This window comes from Callithrix jacchus, chromosome 2 (genome assembly GCF_049354715.1).
Source record: "Callithrix jacchus isolate 240 chromosome 2, calJac240_pri, whole genome shotgun sequence".
NCBI lineage: Eukaryota > Metazoa > Chordata > Mammalia > Primates > Cebidae > Callithrix > Callithrix jacchus.
Window position 1 is genome coordinate 30,249,141 of NC_133503.1, and position 19,420 is coordinate 30,268,560.

At 36.5% G+C, this 19,420-nt stretch overlaps 1 protein-coding gene and 1 long non-coding RNA gene across 18 annotated transcripts in view; both read left to right on the forward strand.

Moving 5' to 3' along the window:
- Positions 1–19,420, forward strand: part of TENM2 (teneurin transmembrane protein 2) — a 3,966,312-nt gene that overhangs the window by 3,083,629 nt on the left and 863,263 nt on the right. The window lies entirely within an intron of this gene.
- LOC118151654 (uncharacterized) overlaps positions 1–19,420 on the forward strand; it is a 57,311-nt gene that overhangs the window by 852 nt on the left and 37,039 nt on the right. The window contains exon 2 of the long non-coding RNA XR_013530751.1: positions 1–19,420. This exon is cut by the window's right edge and continues 37,039 nt beyond it. This is a non-coding gene — a long non-coding RNA (uncharacterized LOC118151654).

A 19,420-nucleotide genomic window follows, 5' to 3' on the forward strand; every position in this document is an offset into this window, starting at 1 on the left:
TTTTGATCCTGAAAATGGTTTATGGAGTCTGTAACAATGAAGTTGGAGACAATAAAGTGAAGGCTAGAAGAGAAACGTGCAGTGGTGGACGAAGACCTCCAGTGTGCCAAGAGACAAAGACATGGAGCAATGTTAGCTAATGCTGAGCTGGGAACCAGTGAGTCAGGAACAGTGTTCCACAAACCAAGAAATGTTTTTCAACCAGTGGATAAGCAGGTTAGCCAAGGAATATTCAGGAATGACTCTCACTCCCCAAGCAAGGTATTCCCAGTTGTCTTCGTATTCCAGAGATATTTGTGAGGAAAAAAAGATAATTGAATTATGAGCATGTTTGCTAAAAGAAAGGGACTGGAATATTTGAGTAGGCATTTTTGAGAAAAGAGTAGGTTAAGAGGTAACTTATGCAGAGTTATACTATTCTGGGGGAAATAAAAAAGATAAACACCACAACAATCTTTCCATCTGTGTTAATCATGAAAAAGGAGGCATGAAGCTACTTACAGTGAGAAAGTTAGATGCTGGAGGAGTTTTGGGAAGTATTCTTTGTAGCTTTTTATGCAAGAAATACACTATGAAACATTCAATAATCAAAAAGGATCTTTGAAAGGAATTTTTAAAGAAGAAAATTGGCATTTGAAAGATACCACACAGTATCTTAGATGTGCACATTTTAATATGCACACAAATATAAAGAGAGAACTATGCATTGTTTTATTCAATATTGGTGAAAAATAGAAAAGTCCTCTCAGATGAGGAGATGGATTAATCTGGGGAACACTTATTTCTGAAAATATTTCAAGTAATTGCTAATTGTTCTGCATTGGACAAAGCCATTGTGTATGTATCTCTTTGTGTGTGTCTGTGTTGTGTATGCATGGTGGGAAAGGTGATTTGTTGGTAAGAGGGATGTTATTGAGAGGGATAGAAATCAATAAATACAAATTGACCAAATTCCAGGGAAATGAAGGCCTTACATGAAAATGCTGAAATGAGCACTATAGGTATTTTATAGTGTACAGTTTCTGGGGATGGAGAGAAGAGAAGCCTGTGTTGACCTTCTTGTGTCTTGAAGTGTATTGGCCATCTGACATCAAGGAGGATGCCCTTTAAAGCCTTAGATTACTTAAACCAATGATGCTGTCTTATCCATGTAAGCCAGAATCCACAGACAAACACCCACTTTTCCTCAAGTCCCACATAAGAACTCTTGCCTCTGGGGAGCTCTGAATCAATTTGAATCTGTCAAAAAAATATTTGACTTGGTGGGGAATCTGCTTTCTTTGCAATATGTCCGTCTTCCCTTCCCAATTCTTGTCTTTCCTCTAACACTTTCCCTCCCCACCCTGCATCCAGCAGGGCATAATCACCTATTCATGAGGTTATCTGTTCATTATTTCACTCTATCCTCTTGTTAAAATTAGTGAGATCATGTCTCCAAGATATGGGTTGAGCATCATGATAAACTGGTGCAGGATAAAAATATTAAAATTTCCATGTAAATTTACCTTCATTTTCACTTGTTCTTTTTTTTTTTTTTTTTTGAGATGGAGTCTCACACTGTTCCCCAGGCTGGTGTGCAGTGGCAAAATCTTGACTCACTGCAACCTCCGCCTCCTGAGTTCAAAGAATTCTCCTGCCTCAGCCTCCCAAGTACCTGGGATTACAGGTGCCTAGCACCATGCCAAGCTAATTATTTGTATTTTTAGTAGAGACGGGGTTTCACTATGTTGGCCAGGCTGGTCTCAATCTCCTGACCTCATGGTCCACTGGCTTTAGCGTCCCAAAGCGCTGGAATTACAGACGTGAGCCACTGCGCCTGGCCAATTTTCACTTGTTCTTTAAAATTTTAACTTTTGAATATGTTTTATGATGCAAGTAATTTATTGGTATATACACACATACACATATATATACACACACACAGCATATATGACAGGCTACATAAATACAGAAATGTATACATTGGAAATGTGTCCAGAAGATTTATGTTGATTGTTTTAGACCTTTTATTTCCCAGGAAATTAAGTCTAAGCAGCTACTCACTCCTCAAAATATTTGGATAATTCATTATTTTGTGACAACCTGTTTGATCACTTTTGTTATTGGTAATGACCATATGTGCTAATCATACTTCACTATGTTATGGTACAATTTCCTATTTTTTTCTTTCAGTTCTCTGTGCTGAATTTGACTTCCCATATGAATAGACAGTAATATGGACTTTGTTGTCTCTTGAAGAAACCAAGCACTCATATGCATTTGCAGAGACATTCCTGTCTACCCTCAATAGGGAGAGAAGAAAATAAACATTATATATGTTAGCATACTGTTACAGTAAGGGAAGCTCTGAGAAGGTATGGTTTTAATTAGGTTGTAAATAGGAGTCAGGACTTACACGTATGGAAATGAGATGATGGATATTCCAAATGAAGAAAAGTCAGACTGTATGATGGTTGAATGGGAGGTGAGGTGAAGGTGATGATAATTTTTCAGGGGACACTTTTCAGTCTAGAAAACATTTCAACTCTAGTCAGATTAATTGAAATGTAGTGATTTTATTGAATAGGAGTAGAAATACATGAATAGATGTGTAGCAATCAGATGACCAAGAACTGTGAGCTTCATCGTAAAAAGTTAAGGTCTGATCAAGCAGACGTTACAGAACTATTGAAAGTTTGTGAACAAGGACTGGAATGTTTTAGGAAGCATCTGATTAAAATACATAGATACTGCATGCGCGCGCAGAAACGCGCACGCGCGCACACACACACACACACACACACACACACGTTTTTGGATGGAAAGTAACAAAGTTAGAAGAAGTGATATCAGAAAGAGAAGCAGTAGTCCAGGTAGAAGGACTCCAGAAAGCCTTACACCACCAAGAGTCTACCTGCTTCTTGGCATTTTAGTAGGAGAAATTAACCTCTGACTAGCATATGAATGCTGAATATCAGTAATCAAGATTATAAAATTTAAAAGCATCAAATTTTATGCTGAATAGCAGGAAAATAGAAGTACGTACATAACCCCACACTCCCGCAGTACAGGGAGTGCTCCTTCCAGTGCAATCGATTCTGCTTACATGTAGAATACAGTATTACAACAGCTAGACAACAGTGTTTATAATATTTAATAAAATGATTAAATAATAAAGTAGCATCAAATATTGCTTTGTACAAGGAAAGAAGTCATAATATTATTTTTAAGGGCACAGTTAGTGTGTTGTAAGTGAACATTTGCTAGAACTATTCCAGGTTGATTAATAGTTTCTTGAAGATTATTTCTGCTTCTATATCCTTACGGCTTCTTCGTGAGTCATATTCTCATGCAATTTGTTTAATTGCTCCTGTAACTATAGTTATGTCTCCCTTCTCATCTCTAATCTTTTATATTTTTATCTCTCATGTTTTTTAATCAGGCTTGAAAGAGATCTATTTTTTCAAGCTTTCTACTTGTCTTTATTTACTTTAATTTTTCTTTCTCATTATATTCATCTTTATTATGTTTTTTAATTTCCCCATTTTAACTTTTGGAGTATATTGTGGGTTTTTTTAGTTTTTTTTTTAATTCTTTTTTTATTTCTAAAGGTTATTGGAGAACAGCTTTGGTTACATGAGTAAGTTATGTAGTGGTGATTTGTGAGATTTTGGTGCATCTATCACCCAGGCAGTATACATTGCACCCTATTTGTAGTATTTTATCCCCGAGCCCCTTCCTGCCCTTTCCACCTGAGTCCCCAGAGTCTCTTGTGTCATTCTTATGCCTTTGCATCCTCATACCTTAGCTCCCACTTTTAAGTGAGAAACATACGATGTTTGGTTTTCCATTCCTGCATGGAAATAATGCTGTAAATGTCATTAATGGATATTCCTACTATTGGATATTCCTACTATCGGATATTATATATCCAAGTTTCTTTATCCACTCATTGTTTGGTTCCACATTTGTAAGTGTGAATTGTGCTGCTATAGTCTGTGCAGGTATCTTTTTCATGTAATGACTTCTTTTCCTCTGGGTAGCTACCCAGCAGTGGAATTGCTGGATTAAATGGTAGGTCTATTTTTAATTCTTTAAGGAATCCACACTGTTTTCCAAAGTGGTCATACTAGTACATTCTCACCAGCAGGGTAGAAGTGATCCTTGTTCACTGCATCTGTGACAACATCTATTATTTTTTTATTATGGCGATTCTTGCAGGAGTTAGGTGGTATCGCATTGTGGTTTTATTTGCATTTCCCTGATCATTACTAATGTTGAGCATTTTTTTTTATATGTTTGTTGGCCGTTTGTATATCTTCTTTTGAGAAGTGTCTATTCATATACTTAGACTACTTTTCGATGGGTTTATTTGTTCTTTTCCTATCGATTTCTTTGTGTTCATTATAGATTCTAGATATTAGGCCTTTGTCAGATGTATAGATCGTGAAGATTTTCTCCCACTCTGTGGGTTGTCCATTTACTCTGCTGATTGTTCCTTTTTCTGTGTAGAAGTTCTTTAGTTTGATTAAATCTCAGCTATTTATCTTTGTTTTTATTGCATTTGCTTTTGGGTTCTTGGTCATAAAATCCTTGCCTAAGCCAATGTCTAGAAGGATTTTTCTAATGTTATCTTCTAGAATTTTTACAGCTTCAGGTCTTAGATTAAAGCCCTTAATTCATCTTGAGATGATTTTTGTATAAGGTGAGAGATGAGGATCCAATTTTATTCTCCTACATGTGACTAGCCAGGTATCCCAGCACCATTTGTTGAAAAGGGTACTGTTTCCCCACTTTATATTTCTGTTTGCATTGTTGAAGATCAGTTGGTTGCAAGTATTTGGGTTTATTTCTGCATTCTATATTCTCTTCTATTGGTCCGTGTGCCTATTTTTATACCAGTACTATGCCGTTTTAGTGCCTATGGCCTTATAGTATAAATTGAAATCAGGTAATGTGATGCCTTCAGATTTGTTCTTTTTATTTAGTCTTGCTTTGGTTATGCTGTCTCGTTTTAGGTTCCATGTGAATTTTAGGATTTTTTTTTTCTAATTCTGTGAAGAATGATGGTGACATTTTGATGGAAATTGCATTGAATTTATAGATTGCTTTTGGCAGTATGGTCATTTTTATAATACGGATTCTACCCATCCATAAGCATGGGATGTCTTTCCATTTGTTTGTGTCATCTATGATTTATTTTGGCAGTGTTTTGTAGTTGGCTTTCACCTCCTTGCTTAGGTATATTCCTAAGTATTTGTCTGTTTGTTTTATAGCTATTGTAAAAGGGGTTGAGTTCTTGATTTGATTCTCAGCTTGGTCACTGTTGTTGTATAGAAGGGCTTCAGATTTGTGCACATTAGTTTTGAATCCAAAAAGTTTGCTTAATTATGTTGTCAGTTCTAGGAGCCTTCTGGAGGGATCTTTAGGGTTTTCTAGGTAAACGATCATATCATTAGCAAACAGTGACAGTTTGACTTCCTCTTTGCCAATTTGGATGCCCTTTATTTCTTTCTCTTGTCTGATTGCTCTGGCTAGCATTTCCAGTACTATGTTGAAGAGTAGGCATCCTTGTCTTGTTCCAGTTATCAAAGGGAATGCTTTCAACTTCTCCCCATTTAGTATTATGTTGGCTGTGGGTTTTTCATCGATGGCTTTTATTATATTGAGGTATGTCCCTTATATGCTGATTTTGCTGAGAGTTTTAATCGTAAAGGGATGATGAATTTTTTTGAATGTTTTTTCTGCTTCTGTTGAGATGATCATGTGATTTTTGTTTTAAATTATGTTTATGTGGTGAATTACATTTATTGATTTGCATATGTTAAACCATCTCTGCATCCCTGGTATGGAACCCACTGGATTATGGTGGATTATCTTTTGGATATATTGTTGGATTTGGTTAGCTAGTATTTTTTTTAAGGATTTTAGCATCTATATTCATCAGGGATATTGGTCTGTAGTTTTCTTTTTGGTTATATCCTTTCTCTGTTTTGATATTAGGGTGATGCTGGCTTCATAGAATGATTTAGGCAGGGTTCCCTCTTTCTGAATCTATGGAATAGTGCTAGTAGGGTTGATACCAAATCTTTGAACGTCTGATAGAATTCTGCTGTGAATCTGTCTGGTCCTGGACTTTTCTTTGTTGGTAATTTTTAATTACCATTTCAATCTCACTTCTCGTTATTGGTGTGTCTGGGGTATCTAATTATTTACTGATTTAAGCTAGGAGGGTTGGACCTTTCCAGGAATTGATCTCTTCTAGATTTTCCAGTTTATGCACAAAAAGATGTTCATAGTAGCATTGAGTGATCTTTTGTTTTCTGTGATATCAGTTGTGATATCTTCCATTTTATTTCTTATTGAGCTTATTTGGATTTTCTCTCTTTTTTTCTCTTAATCTTGCTAATGGTTTATCGATTTTATTTATCTTTGCAAAGAACCAGCTTTTTGTTTCATTTATCTTTTGTATTTTTTATGGTTCAATTTCATTTAGTTCTTCTCTGATCTTGGTTATTTCTTTTCTTCTGCTGGGGTTGGGTTTGGTTAGTTCTTGTTTCTCTAGCTCCTTGAGGTGTGACCTTCCATTGTCTGTTTGTGCTCTTTCAGACTTTTTATTGTAGGTGTTTAGGACCATGAACATTCCTCTTAGCACCACCTTTGCTGTGTCCCAGAGGTTCCGATAGATTGTGTCTCCTCATTCAGTTTGAAGAATTTTTTACTTTCCATCTTGATTTCATTTTTGATCCAATGATCATTCAGGAGCAGGTTATGTGATTTCCATGTATTTACATGGTTTTGAGTTTCCTTTTGGAGTTGATTTCCAGTTTACTGTGGTCTGAGAGAGTACTTATATAATTGTGTTGTGTTTTTTTCTAACTTTTTAAGGGTAAGTACTAAATTTTGTCGCTTTCATTCTTCCTTATTTTATAAGAGTAAATACACTTATTAGATCCTATAGAATTCGATAAAAAATATTGTTCTCTGTGTTACTTTCTAAAGATTCTCAGCCAATTTGGACTTTCAGAATGAAACAGAATCCCAATGCTACCAATTTTTCACTTTAATACTAACAATTGCTGAAAAAGTCCAATTTTTATTGTTCATTCTTTATGCTGTCCAAAGTAAGATATCTATATGTTTACATGTATTATAATAGATATACATGTGTATAAACCATATAACACAGAAGTACGCAAAGTATATGTATATATGGTGCATATCTAATATAATATATACATATGTATAGGCATGAAAAGGAATAAAAATCACCTATAACTTGAAACCGACAATATCTATAGTTGATGTTTTGAAACATATATCCTTCAGTGTGTGTGTCTGTCTGAGAGAAAGAGAGAGGGAGATTAATAATTTTACAGAGTTGGCATCTTTATAAGCCCTATGTAGTATTAATTTTTTTAGTAAATAAACTAAAATCATTTCCCCATGACATTAAATATTTTCTTCAGTATTTAAGAGGTGCATAGCACTCCTTTAGTGTAACACATTTCCTCACTTTCCTTTCATTGTACATTTAACTAATTCTTATTTTAGTTGCAGTAAAGATCAATGTGATTAATAAAATCCTCATAGCTAAATTCCTGTGGACATCTCTATTGTCTTAGGATGAGTTCCTAGAAGAATTAGAACATACACAGTTATGTGAAATTGCAATCCTTTTCCACCAGTGTCTTCAGAAGAACTCTTGGGCCAGCACTGTGGGAGAATCAACGGGAGCATGGGGTCCTTAAGCCCAAGAGTCACTGGGAATGATCATTAACATTTTACCAATTTATGGATAGAAATATTTTTATTCTGGCTTCCCATCATTTTAATCTGAGCAACTCTTCAGTCATTGTTTACACATATTTTTGATTTCATGATATGTATTTCTTCTCCATATGAAAAGGCATTGGGATGGTGAATCTCACTTTTTAGTTTGTGTTGGCTTTTGACAATGTCTACAGGGATCCCAGGTCCTATTGTACCTTGTTGTTTATACAGATGCTTGAAAAATGTTCACATATTAGTGTGAAAATCACTTGGCTACATTTTCAAAAGCCTGTGACTTATTTTCTGTGAGATGGAATGACAAATATATTTATGGAGTTGACTTGGTTTATCAGAAATCAGGGCTAACTGGAAAGCAATTTAAAATTGTTGCACTGACCAAAGAAGAAATGCTAGCTCTGAGTAGTGCAGGGAATTTTTTTCCATGTTAAATATGTCAGCAGTTGTTTGGAATGCAGGACTTTATAGAAGATTGTTAATTTATAACAAACCAAGGATAGAATTGCATTCCACATGATGAAAGGAAATTCACATCTACTAAAACAATCTGCAAGGCACCTTGAGGAGATAGAATCGAGTAAATTATGTATTAAATATTCTTAAAACTTCCTCCATCTGTGGTGCCTTTGATTCAATGAGGTTAGTAATCATAAACACAGTGGTGGCCCTGCTATTGGCATTTTCACAAAATAGGTAGTTCTACATGCAAGATAAATATCTCAGTACATAAGAAAAGACTCTGAAAATAAGCATGTGGAAGCAATTACTATTATAATAAGCATATGGCTCTGCTAATATACAGTGTTGCTTAAATAATTGATGTTACAGAAAAAAAAACCAGTAGAAAAATTTCTATATTCTGGGGCATCCCCTTGTACATTTAGAATGGAAAAGACCCCAGTGAAATGCAGAACAATTAAGAGAGTACAGGTTGTCTTCCATTTCCGCTGATACACATTTATGGCCATGAACAACAAGGCACCTCAGGAAGTCAGGAAGTAAACAAATCAACTTAATCTGTCCCACTGTGGTATTTCAGGGCCTCCACAATATAGTCCAATGTTATGTTTTTAGCCCTTGCTCCCACTTCTACTCTAAATATATTTTCAGCTCCAGCCCAACTGGGCTACTTGTTTTTTTTTTTTTTCAGAGCATACTCCCTTCTTCCGTGTCATTGTCCACCCTGTTCCCTTTGTCTGCAGTGGTGTCCCCAAACCCACCTATCCATCACATCCCTATCCATTATCAAAGAATTATCTAAGGTGCCTTGTCCTCAGTGCAATCATTCTGGTCTCCTTAACTACAGGTGGACTCCCACTCCTTTGACTTTTTTTTAGCATTTTATTTATCCATTTCAGCAAGAACTTAGGGAAGTGGTTAGCCTTCACCAAGGTAGAGAAGTAAATGATTTGAGATAAATTTTGGAGCTAGAGTATACAGAACTTGGTGGTAGTTTGAAAGTAGCGGTAGTTGAGAAAAAAAGGCAAGAGTTCTTGGCCAGGCATGGTGTCTCATGCCTGTAATCCCAGAACTTTGGGAGGCTGAAGCAAGCAGATCACTTGAGATCAAGAGTTCAAGACCAGCCTGACCAACATGGAGAAATCCTGTCTCTACTAAAAATACAAAATTAACTGGATGTGATGGCTTGTGCCTGTAATCTCAGCTACTCGGGTGGCTGAGGCAGGAGGGAGGTGGAGGTTGCAGTGAGCCAAGATCATGTCACTGCACTCCAGCCTGGGCAACAGAGCAAGACTCCATTAAAAAAAAAAACACACTCTCAAAGATTTCTAACTTTAGCACTGGATGGATTCCTAAGTATTAAGATGGAAAATACTTGGAGATGATGTATGATATGCAAATATTTTCTAGATTGCCTTTTCATTTTGTTCTAGTATTCTTTACTGTGCAAAAGCTTTTGAGTTTGATGTAGTCCTACTGTCTATTTTTGCTTTTATTGCTTGTGCCTGTGATGTCATATTCAAGAAATAATTGCCAAGACCAAAGTCCTGAACTTCTTTTCCTATTTTTTTAGGAGAATTACAGTTTTAGGTCTTACATTTTAAGTCTGTAATCAATTCACATTTAATTTTGTGTATGATGTAAAATAAGGATCCAAATTCATCTTTTTCACATGTGAGTGTCTGATTCTTCTGACACCATTTTTTGAAGAGACTATCCTTTCTCTTTTGTGTATTCTTGGATCCTTGTTTAAAGTCAGTTGACTATATATCTGTGGCTTTATTTCTGGGCATTTTATTCTGTTCCACTGGTCTATGTGTCTGTTTTTATGCCAGTACCATACTGTTTTGAATATTATTTTATGTGTCAACTTGACACATAAGCTGGTAAATAAATATAAATTTATTTATTTATTTAATATTTTTTGAGACAGAGTCTCACTCTGTCACCCAGGCTGGAGTGCAGTGGCGTGATCTTGGCTCACTGCAACCTCTGCCTTCTGGGGTCAAGTGATTCTCTTGCCTCCCCCTCCCAAGTAGCTGGGACGATAGATGCATGCCATCATGCCTGGGTAACTTTTTGTATTTTTTGTACATACAGAGTTTCACCATGTTTCCCAGGCTGGTCTCAAACTCCTGAACTTAAGTGATCCTCCAGCTTCAGCCTCCTCAAATCCTGGGATTACAAGTGTGAGCCACTCGGCCAGGCTGTAATGTATTTTAAAATTAGGAAATGTGATGTCTCCAGCTTTGTTCTTGTTTCTAAAGATTGCTTTGGCTTTGAACCAAGATTATGGTTCTATATGGATTTTAGGATTATTTGTTCTATTTCTGCAAAAAAATTCATTGGAATTTTGATGGGGATTGTATGCATTGGAGGTGTAGATTGCTTTTGGCAGTATGGACATTTTAACAATATTAAGTCTTCCAATCTATGGACATGGGATGTCTTCCCATTTATTTGTGTCTCTTTTAATTTCTGTCATAAAAGTTGTATAGTTTTCACTGTGAAAGTCTTTCACTGCCTTGAATAAATTTTTTCTTAAATATGTTTTTGCTGCAATTATAATGGGATTTTTTTTCTTAGTTTCCTTTTCAAATGGTTCAGTTTTAGTGTATAGAAATATTACTAATTTTTGTATATTGATTTTGTATCCTGCAACTTTACTGACTTGTTTAGAGTTCTAACAGGTTGTGGGGGTGGGGGTTGCTGTTTGTTGTTGTTTTTTTTTTTTTTTTTTTTTTTAGTCTTTAGGGTTAAACATATAAAATCATGTCATCTGGAAATTGAGATAACATTACTTATTCCTTTCTAACTTGAATGCATTTTATTACCTTTTCTTGCCTACTTGCTTTGCTAAGAGTCCCAGCATTATGTTGAATAGAAATGGTGATAGCATGTATCCTTGTAACTTTCTGGATCTTAGAAGGAAAGCTTTGGTTTTTACAAAGAAGACATTCAAACAGCAAAAAATATAGCAAGTTCTCACTTAATTTTATCAGCAAGTTCTTGGAAATTGTAACTTTAAGGAAAACAAAGTATAGTAACCCTTAAATGATGTAATTTCGTTCAGCATACCTTGAGTATAAAGTGGATGATAAAAGGAAATTGGTGTGACTATACATCCTTTCAGTTAAACTCTCAGTTTCCGGGAACCTATAGATAATCTTAAATGAGGACTTGCTATGTATGAAAAGATACTCAACGTAACTAATAATCAGAGAAATATAAATCGAAACTACAATGAGATACCACCTCACACATCTATTAGAATGTCCATTATCAAAGCAACAAGAGAGATAAGTGTTGTCAAGGATGTGGAGAAATTGTAGCTTTTATATACTGTTGGTGGGAATATAAAATGATGCAACCACTAAAAAAAAACAATATGGAGTTTCCTCAAATCAAAAATAGAATTACCATATAATCTGGCATTTTCACTTCTTGGTCTTTATTCAAAAGAATTAAAACCAGAAACTCAAAGCGATGGATGCACTCCCAAAGTTATTGCAGCATTATTCACAATAGCCAAGATGTGGGCAGAACCTGAATGTCCATCAGTGTATGAACGCATAAAGAAAATGTGGTATATACATACAATAGAATATTATTCAGCCATAAAAAGAAGGAAATCCTGCCATATAATACAACATGGATGAACCTTGGGAACATTATGTGAAGTGATGTATGCCAGTCTCAAAAGAGCATATACAGCGTTCATCCACTTACGTGATGTGTGAGATAATCAAACTTATAAAATCAGAGAGTAGAATGAAATTTGCCAGGGGTTGAGAGAAGGGGAAAAGGGGAAGTTGTTGTTCAAACAGGGGTGTCAGTGAATGACAGCAAGAATGAGAGGTAATATGGTGATAAAATCTGATGGCAAGAGATGCAAAGCTGAGGATGTCTACAGAGCATTGAAGCATCATATTTTACCAAGATCAAGAAGCAGTGTGTTTCTTTTTTATATCTTCAATGCCAGTGGGCAGAGGGAGGAGAAAGTGCCACCACCTGTACCTACTCTAGGGAAAGTAGTGTCCTTCGGAAGATCGAGATTTCTACTTGAGCAAGACCATGAAATGAGGATTTACATAAATGGTTGAAACCTTTTTCACTGATTGACATACAGAGGGAAGAGAGACATGAAAAGGGTGAAGGCAGACAGTGAAGGCAAGGCGTTGAATGTAGAGGGTTAGGAAGAGATGGCTTTTGGGTACCTTTCTTCACTCCTGATGGTGGATGGGGTTAGAAGAACCAGCAAAAGTGTGATTCAGTCCTGTTGGAGAGTTTCATTGTTGATCCTGGAGAAATATTCCCAATCTATTTCTCAATTAAGGCAGTGATCAATTTCTGATGTTGGAGAAGTAAAGGAATCTTCCTTTAATATAAAGAATTAGATGTCCTTAGTGAGTACAGAAAGAAGGAACATTTTCTAACACACTGTAAAAATTCTTGAATAAAGGGACAACATCTTATTTATGTATGTTTCTAAAGCCTAGCCTATTGCTTGTGGGAATGAGTCACAAAACTGTGGAAGGGAGGTAGGGAGAATAGGAGAGAACGCAGGAAAACGAAGAAAGGAAAGAAAAAGGAAAATAGAAAGGCAAACTCAAAAGAATGAAAGATTAGAAAATATTACCTTGGTAAAACCATACTCATAAGGAGACCTAAGTCCTTGTTCATTCAATTTAACAAAGTTTTTCTCAAAATAATCACGAAAACATTCTGAAAATTAACTAATGAAAGAAAATGATAGTGAAATCATTTATAAAGCAATGTTTATGGACCCATGATTGATAGGTTTTGTTGCAAACCGAGCATTGAGTACATTTGTGTCCATGGTGTGATATAAAACTGATTCTTTTCTTTTTGAAGAGATAATAATTTTTTTTTTATTTGAAGAGATTAATACTGTGGTGAATTAACAAACCAACAGGGAAGGGATTGAGAGAGCCATGGGAAGGTGATTATATCATACCTTCTAAAGAAATATGTATCTTATTTAATAGGGTACAAAATACTGTTTCTAGTCCTGCTGGAAGAGTAGGTTAAGAAATGGTGTCTGCAATTTGAAGATCCCAGAATAGCAACTTGATCTCATTTACCTTTGTTTGCTTCTCTGAAATTGAAATCAAGGAAAAGCCTCTAAAAATGTCTTAGAATCATTTTCTCTAGAATCCACTAAGTGGGTTTTAATGCTTTAAAAATATCAAAGATTTCCTATAACTATCTCTCCTAGGAAAACTGTGCCTATGCCAATGACCATAGTCTTGTTTCAACTTCCAATGTGTTTTTATGAAGAAAATATGAGAAGTGGATATGCTCCATGCACTATAATGATGTAACATACTAATGGGAGAGGCCTGAGGGCTTAGTAGAAAAAGTCTACTTTTTCTACTAAGATGTGGGTTCTTGTCCTAGCTCTGCCACCAACTAGCTATATGGCTAAGGGCAACAGACTAATCTCTCTAGGTGTCAATATCATAATATTTGATATGGACACAATCGAGGCAGGGTAGCGTGGCTATAAAGTGTGGAGATTTTGGAGTCAGATAGACAAGTATTTGAACCTTAACTCTGTCCTTTGTCAGCTCAATGACATTGGCAAATTACCAATAAGGTCTCAAAACACTAGTTTCTTCTGCAAAATGTGGATAATAGTTGTCCTTTTTTCTTATTTATCTTATTTATTTATTTTGAGACTGAGTCTAACTCTGTTGCCAGGCTAGATGCAGTGGCGTGATCTCAGCTCATTGCAACCTCTGCCTCCTGGGTTCAAGCAATTCTTCTGCCTCAGTCTCCCCGGTAGCTGGAACTACAGGCCTGCACTACCACACCCAGCTAACTTTTGTATTTTTAGTAGTGACAGGTAATCACCATGTTGGTTAGGATTGTCTTGATCTCTTGACCTTGTGATCCGCCTGTCTCGGCCTCCCAAAGTGCTAGGATTACAGGCATGAGCCACTGCATCCAGCCTCTTTTTTTTTTTTTGAGACAGGGTCTTGCTCTGTTGCACAGGCTGGAGTGCAGTTGGCACCATCTTGGCTTACAGCAAACTCTGCTTCCCAGGTTCAAGTGATTCACCTGCTTCAGCCTCACAAGCAGCTGGGATTACAGGCATGCACCACCATGCCCAGCTAATTTTGGTATTTTTAGTAGAGATGGGTTTCATCCTGTTGGCCAGGCTAGTCTCAAACTCCTGACCTCAAGTTATCCACCTGCCTGGCCTCCCAAAGTGTTGGGATTACAGGGATTAGCCACCAGCACCCAGATCCCTTTCCCTTATTTCTGTTGTGATTATTAAATGCGATGGGCTAGTATATCAAGCTCTTAGTGCAGTGCCCGGCACATAGTAAACAATTCATGCATAGTACTGATTATTTTTGGTATTACTCTTTTTTAATTTTTTGCCATATTTAATCAATTTAGACTACTTTGAAAGCTTATAGATTTATCACATGCAAATGATTAAAAGTGATTTCTGTGTCTCCTTCATAACCCTTGGCTATCAGGTCCTTGGGCAGAAATGTAAATCCCTGCTCTTGCATTGATCCAATGGTAAAGGTAATGGGGATTAGATAATTTTCACTTAGAGTGACTGTCCTCTTTTCCTAGGAGCCTGTCACAAGCGGGAGGTCTGCCTTGTATATCAAAAAGGAATTCTAGAAGGTGACTTCATTTTTTGCTTTCATTTTGTTCTTCAAGGAAAGGAAGTTAAATATTAATTAAGAAGTCTAATCCAGTAAATACAGAGATGCAACCATTTCAGACTCACAGAGTTTATGATAAAAGGAGCTGTGAAAGGGATCAAAGCCAATAATAAGCCAGGATGAGCAGAGCGAGGAGCGAGCGAGAGTTGTGGGATCAAAATGTGCAAGAAGCCCGCCCGATCGCAGGCTGTAGTGTAGAGCGCCGTTAACTACAGGAGAATGCTGTAGCATCACTCATTGTGAACACAAATCATTGAACATTTATTCAATATCTACTACATGCTGAGAACTAGAAATACAAAGATAAATTTCACAAAATCCCTGCCCCCAAGTAATTCACAGCCTAGGAATAAAGACCTAAATGGTGACAGGAAGTAGCATAGCACCGTAATTAAGCACATTTCTTTGGAATGAGACTGTCTAGGTGTAAAGCTCAGTTCTGTCACTTCCTAGCTTTTGGGATGTAGAAATTACTTTATTTCTCTGAGTAGAGTTTTCTGCACTGGTGAGATGGAATAACCAACTCGTAGCTTTGTTGTGAAGAATAAATCAGTAAAATATTTGAAATGGGCTCTATGTAATATCTACTACCTAGTATGGGCAACATTTTACATAGTGTGCTGTGATTAAAGGTTGCACAAGGAAGTTAGTATTTGGGCTTGGCTTTGAGCTGGAGGAAGATTGTTTTTGTTAAGAAACAGAAGAGATAATATCTTAAGCTGAGAATACAAAGATACTATACATTCAGAGCTCTTACATGGTATGATCTGGAAATAAATAGTGGAGTGAGAAAGAAACTGGAAATGAACAAGGAAGATACTAGAAAGTTGATCCTGAGCTAGCTTTTGGAAAATGTAGAATTTTATAGGGAAGCATTTTGACTTTACCGTTGAAGCATATGTGGGCCACTGAAGGTTATTAACAAAGGAGTGGCTTGATTAAATTTACATTTAGAAAAAGTATTCTGAATGTGGACTCTGTATTGAGAGGAGGAGGAGTTGAATCACAAAAGGAATTCGAATGCTAAGAGTTGATAATGGTCCCATTTGGGCAGAGAGAGTGTTGGAAAGGAATGAGGTGGAGGGAAACTTGAGAGGCAACTTGACATGGGTTAGCAACTGGTCCAAGTCCATAGAGATAGGTTCATAGGGAGAGGGAGGATTCTAAAGTGGTTTTAAGGACTGCAAGTAGGATGACTAGGTCAGAGGATAGTCAGTCAATGAGATGGAGGGTAGAGGGAGAACATCTGACTGGGAAACAGGAAGTTTGGTTTTGAAAAATATGAAGTATAAATTTTCTTGGGCTTCTGATGAGGATGTGGAAAGAAGCACTTAGAAATGTTTTTATGGAAATTAAGGCACAATGTGAATCTGCAAATAAACATAAGGAAACCATCACCATCACCCATAGATTATAATTGGGGCTATATCAGGGAATTAGATGTCTGGCAGAGGGAATGTAAAAGTACCATGGCCAAGGAAAGGACTCTAGAAATGCTGCCTTTTAGAGGACAATCTGAGGAAGGTGAGTCAGTGAGAGATGGAAAAAGGATACTCAGAGAAAATAAGGGTGAATCTGTCCTCTTCTTGGCAGAAAAGACTATTAAGTAGAGCAAGGTCAACCAGGCCATGAGCCACAAAATATTTAATTAGGATGAAGGATGAGAAAATACCTTTGGATTTGACATTGATAACATTCGGTGGAGCATTCTAGAGTCAGGCCCTTGTAGGTGCTTGATTAAAATGCCTAACGTAGGCTAGGCATGGTGGCTCATGCCTGCAATCCTAGCACTTTGGGAGGCTGAGGCAGAAGGATTGCTTGAGCCCAGGAGGTCAAGGCTGCAGTGAACTGTGATTTTGCCACTGCACTCTAGCTCGGGGTGACAGAGTGAGACCTTGACTCTTAAAAAATAAAGAAATAAGAAAAAAAGCCAAATGAAGAGGAGGGTATAAAGAAAATAAAAGCTGAGAGTGAACGTGACATCCTGTACATGTGTAGAAACCCTGCATTTTCTGTACTAATGCCTCATATATAGTGGATGATCTGATGGTGTCTGTCCCATGCTGTATGCATTCTGAAGGTTTCAACTTATAGGAGTGATGCTAACTGGCAATTTTCATCATATTCTGCCCAGGAGGCCCTTGATCCAGAGCAAGGATGCTTATGGAGAGGAGCTCATGCTTGGGATTACTCAAATTAGAATTCTAAAAATTATGTTTGCTGAGAATCCTGGGCAGTCAGTAAGATTCTCATAATTTATATAGCATTTGATGATTATTACTAAACAAGAAGTCTTTAAATTTTTAAAAGACAGAGTGTAAACTGTTCTGAATAACAAGGTAACACACTTAGCTTAAAAATGTATCTCCTCTTCAACCTCAAACAGTGAATTTTAATCAAAGCTACTGCCCTCTTTGAGGGAGTTACTCAGAAGTTGTACCAGATTGTTGATGATAAATAGGCTTCAGTGATTCATTTAAATAATATTTTTTAATCTAACAAAACCCCTCCTTTCCAGCTTTAGATATGGGAATGAATTCTCCTATTATAACGTTGACATTCTAAGTTTTGAGAAATGGCCTAAAACTCACTGACAAAATCAGTTTGTGTTGTAGTTTGATAGTTTGGGTTGTTTTCCACTGTAACTTTCATTTGCCTTTGTCATTTCCCTAAGTGACAGAGGAGAAAGTAAGGTGGAGAAAAACAGAACTTATAAAGGGGTGTATAGTCTCCTTCCCACCCCATGTCATCTCCCCAACCAACAAATGCATATTTCATGACCCTTCCCTCCTTTATTTTGATTATTTAATCATCATATAGTGCTATAGCTTTTTACTAATCCCTTTAAAATAAGAGAAGATTGTTAGTACCATTGTTTTTTTAAATAAGAGAAGCAGTTATGTTTTGAATTGAGATACACCTGAATTTGAATCCCATCTCTTCTAAGTAAAAGCTAGGTGATCAGCCGATTTCTCACTCTTTCTGAGATTCTCCTTGGTCACCAGTTAAATGACAAAAGAGTATATAAATATCCATTTTAAAAAGGTTGCTGTGGGATTATATGAGCTAGTGTATTATATTAGCATGCATCTTCCTCAGGTTCTATTCTTAATCAGGAGGTAAAATCATAATCATAAGTATAAACAATTGCCCCTGAAAAATCCCTCAGATTGTCTCTAAGGTTGAAAAGGCATGGGTTCATGCACACAGTCCTATACAATGATTAGTATGTATGAAGGTTTAATGCTTACAATAATACACAGAACATAATGAGAGCATATATCAACTATGGATATATTTAGAGTTTTGAGACACACACATGGTAAGTAAGAGTTAGAAGGAAATGACATATCTGACTTGTGAAGAGATTAATGTCTCCCATCCCTCACTTTGGCTGAAGCATAGATTCTTTCTTTCTCCTTCCCCCATCCCCTAACATGAGAGATTTTCCATTGCCAACAGAATGGGACATCACGATACACCAAAGGCATGCTGCAGTTCCTAGTGTATAACAAATGGTCAATAGCCATTCATATTTTTAATGCCTTTTGTTCTTCTGTAGAAGGGATTTTCAAACAAAAACTGCTCTATAGCTTAACAAAGGTTTAAAGAGACTTCTAAGCCAGCAGCATCAGAACTATGAGACCTGCAGCCTTGTTGCCTAATTCACTCTTGGGTGACCAATCTTAGATGATGCAATGTGAAATCATTTGTATTAATTTTGATCTTTCTCTATAAGTCTTCTGAGAGCCTTATAAAAGAAGCATTTGTTTAAAGCTAATGTATAGGAAGGCCTGAAAGCTCCAAATTGTGCAGCTTTTGATCAATTTGAGGTAAACCCTTATAAGGAACAAAAGAGAATGGATTTGGTTATGGTTATAGTTTCTTTCTCTGAAGATTTATCAGCTTAGAAAATGTGTGCATGTGCACATATGTGAGTGTGTGTATGTGCATTTGTGTGTGATAGTTACTAATTTTTTTTAACAAAACAAAATTGCCTTAATTCATCCCTGATACTGAGGGAATAATAATATATTTGGGCGATTTGTGACTTCTTTCTCAAAAATGGTTTTTGGGATGCCCAACCAAGCTGAAATGTCTGCCACCCTTGATTTTTGGTAGTAAAAAAAAAAAAAAAGTTTGAAGTAGCCTGAAGACAAAACATAAATCAATGTTATTCATAGCTTACCTATGCTGTGCTAATATATTTGCCATAGGCAAGAAGTACTACTATGTATTAAACTAACTTCAAATCATTAGTTGAAACGTCTGGATATTCCTTCTAATGATTTCACCAGCTGAAGTTTTGTCAATGCTTCACAGGTCTTCATGCCTTCTACCTGAACCTGTGGGTCATGGTAGATAGACACAACAAAAAACTTTTATAACATCTTGAAAAATGGAATTAGAAGATCCTAAAACCTTGTTTGAGTGCTCTGCTGTTGATTTCTCGGAGGAGTAAAATATACGTGCAACTTCTT